Below are 4,136 nucleotides of genomic sequence, written 5' to 3' on the forward strand. Positions count from 1 at the left end.
TGCCGAAGATGGGCATTGTTAATACAAGTACGACTTGCAAGCAACACAAATATATGAATATAAATACATCTGCTGAGGTGACCGCCAAAGCACAAAATACAATAGAAACTGCAAAAACACGTTTGCATGCACTAAGCCTCTTTGACACTGCTGCAGGAGTATTATAGGAAATAGAACAAACCTGAAAAAAGTATGCTTGCAAGCTCATGTTGTTGCCATTGAAGATATAAAAAGAATTATACAGGCTAAGAAAATATAAGATATGCTATCAAATAGTACTGTGAAATGCTGAGAGTACTGAAAACTTCTACTATAATAAACTAGATTTTTCAGACGTAATATTTTTTCACATATCTTTTCAAGCAATCATGCCTAATACTTTTTTTCTTCCTCTTAAAAAGACATACTTCATTCTGTTATTTTAGGACAGGATTGTTAAATGACTTCTATTGTAATTCCATGAAATATATAGTCATAAATACAGACATTACCTTCACATCTGATATGTATTCCCTCAATACAGTTACAGCTTTTATACTTCAGAGAATTTGGTACTATATTTTTGACAAATAAGACTTTTTAGTATTGAAATCATAATCAATGTAAGGGATATCAATGTAAGACAATACAAAACTTATATTGACTCAAATTGACACAAGAGGCATTTAAAAAATACCCTTTCCTCCCAATATTCAGTGAATATCTGAGAGCCATTGACCAAATGCCCAAGGAATTCACTAATAATGTATAAAGCTCAAAACTGTGGCTTGGAGTAGACTAGAGTCTCATAATACAGGGACTATGTCAGAAAATTGGCTAAAAAATTCAAGGATCGAAAAATTTAATTTTTCATAATATCTGTTTGCCAGCGAGGTGACAAAAAAAAGCCTACAAATTCAGGATTTTTCTGCATTCCCGATCTTTCCATCGTCAGCAGGTTTGTTAGAATACACAGATGAGCTGCCCTCTGATTACAGAAGAATATGTTGTTCACGAACACTCTCACCTTGGAAAATCTAGTCTCATACTTTTCTCAAAGAGATGATGTCATTTCCAGTAATTGCTTCCACTGTTTGATCTTATTATTTATCTCCTTCTTAAGAGTAACTTGAAATAATTTAAAAGATGGCTTCTCCTTTTTGAGACTTTTCAGTGTATAGAAAATATTTAAAGATGAAGAGTTTCATTTAATAGTCAAAACTATGAGAGTTGTAACGCTATTATCTCAATTACAAATGAGACCTCAAAAGTTATTACGTGTACAGATGGAGAATGCTGACATTATGTCGTCTTTCCTCCAAAGTTGTAAAAAGGCAATGCATAGTAACTGTCTCTCAAATACAACATAATGGCATGGAAGTACTAAGAATATACAAAACTGCCTTTAAGTAGTGTTTAACACTAACTGGATAGCCGAAGTTTGTATAAAGGTAGATTGAGTGCTGACTGTCTTGCTACACATAATAACTCTTTGTACAGCAACTAAAGCAGTTTAAGAATAATATTTTCATTCATTTATGGTGATAACCAACAAAAAAATCAGATTTCTTCTAATTTGGCCTTCCTTTTGAGAATAATTTCCAAGTCTACACTTCTTCCTATGTTTACATTTTATCGGATACCAGGGGAAACACAGGGGCTAATTTTCTCGTTCCTATGTAACTGTTTTGCAGAGGAATGTTTGCCTTACAACATCATTTAAATCAGGCAAAGGGTATCAATTAAGAAGACAAGACCAACTGAATGTATGACTCTCTTACATCTGATAGTTGTTAGCTGATGAAGATGAGAAGGATGCCTTCTGATGTTTACAACCCCCCTCAGTGGTAAACATCAGGAGGCATCTACTGAGAGAAGAGTTCATATAACCCAGGCAAATAAAATCCACACCTTTATGGGACCATGTGTTTAAAAGTTCTCATGGCCGTCAAACTTCCTACACTGTAATATTACAACACAGAAGTTTTACCTATAGGTACTGCAAAATGAGAGGTCCCATCACTTTATTGTTAGAGTACTTTGTTTTTGTTGGGTAATGTCTGAAAAACATTTTAGTACACACCATTCACAACACTTTTTCCATCATAACACATTCACATTTTTTCATTACATTATAGTAGTAGTAGTAGTAGTAGTTGCTGTTGTTGTTGTTGTTGTTGTTGTTGTTGTTGTTGTTGTTGCACTCAGGGGAATTTCACCACTGATCTACCAACCCAGACTCTCAGCAAGTTTCAAAGATGGTATAACTTCCTGTTGCTGCCACCTCCCTAAATACTAGGATTACAATTGTGTACCACCATACCTTGTTTACTACTACTCCCGTCAGCCCTTTCCTTTGCTTTGGACTGACTGTGGATCCTTTATACCCATAGTCCTTTTGATTTGTTTTTCAAATTTTATTTTTTAAGTTTGAAAAAGTTCTGCCATGCTGGCCCCACCACCAGGGTGTGCTGAGATGGCAACTGAGACTGGGTGTGGTGTCATGCGCCTATAATCCCAGCTCTTGGGAGGCTGTAAACAAGCAGATCACTATCAATCCCATCTAGTAGTGAGAAACCGAACACCCTGTTGATTCTTCCCTAAAATACAAAAAAAAAAAAAAGAAAAGAAAAGAAAAGAAAAAAAGAAAAAAGAAAAGAAAAGAAAAATCACCTCACTAATCTGTCCAGACTGGATTTGAACTTGCAACCCTATTGGCTCAGCCTACCAATGTTCTGGCCATTTTTCTTTATTTATTATTTCATTCTGTTAAACAATCAGATCAGAAATGAAAGCTATACTTGCAGTAAGAAAACCTTTGACTATGTATGTTTGTTTTTAAATGTGTGTGTTTTAATTAATTTATTTTAAAGAGAATGGAAAAATAATAGAGAAGATATTAGAAATGATACACAATTTTTTTAAAAAAAGATGAAAGGTCTTCAGCAGTGGTTGTCATTATGCACATTGTTGTCTTCAGTGTAATTGCTCAGATTACAGACACAAATATGTAGAGTTGGTCAAAAATTTTAAGAATTAACTGATACCTTAAAAAAACCCAATAGAAATTAGTAGTACATTCATCTTAGCTTTCCTGTGTATAAACATACATGATTTTCCCTTTCTCTTTTTCCCTTCTAGGCTCTAGTTTCTCCTTTGAACATAACTAAGTGAATTAAAATTACAGGATATAATAGATGAAAATGATATCTGTCCACACATTCAACGTATCTAATCTAGGAGAACTTATGGGAAGGAGAATGGCAGCGCTGACAGTGCGCATGCCTCTCCTCTGGCAGAGCACCTGTGGAGCTGGATGGCTGAAGACTGACGTAGTGTCTGCCGAAGTCTTTAAAGAGCCAAATGACTTCTAAGGCATTTTTCAAATCTAAAATACTTCTATTCTCTCTTCTTTAATAATAAATTCATAATTACAAAAAATAGTCCTCACCTCCTCAGGTACATCCAGTGTTGTTACCTGGGTTTGAAAGTTTTAAGTTAGGTCTTAAAACATTATGGTGTATTTCTGCCTTTTGGAATATGGCATGACTCCACATAACCCCACATTCACACATCAATATGGCATAGCAGGAGAGTGATTTACTTTACTAACTGGTATGAACTCAACTAATTTCAAAGAAGTTAAAATGAACAGGAGAATGTAACTGATCAAAAATTATAGATATAGATATAGATACTTATTCTATATATTCTATATATATTTATTCTATAGAATATTTTTATATCTATATATAGAGCGAGAGATATATATATATATATTTTTTTGGTGGAACCGGGGATAGAACTCACATCCTTGTGCTTGTCAGGCAAGCACGCATTCTACTGAGCTATTTTCAAAAGAACTAATTTTATAATTAGTTTTATTTATCTTTCATTTCTTTATTTTTTTGGTACTGGGGATTGAATTCAGGACCTTGTGCTTATGCATCTTAGCTATCTCACTGGCCCTAAAACTGTAAATTTTAATGCTTGAGTTTTCATGTCACAATTTCCATTTGTTCCTAAGTATTATTGTATTTATTATATTTTCTAACTTTATGAGAGATTTAAAACCATTTATTTTGGGGAATTTTTAATATACTGACTATCTTACATATATAATGTGATAGTTTTCAACTTGTGGGTTAAAATATTAC

The sequence above is a fragment of the Octodon degus genome, unplaced genomic scaffold, assembly GCF_000260255.1.
Source record: "Octodon degus isolate 3935 unplaced genomic scaffold, OctDeg1.0 scaffold00064, whole genome shotgun sequence".
NCBI classification, from domain to species: domain Eukaryota; kingdom Metazoa; phylum Chordata; class Mammalia; order Rodentia; family Octodontidae; genus Octodon; species Octodon degus.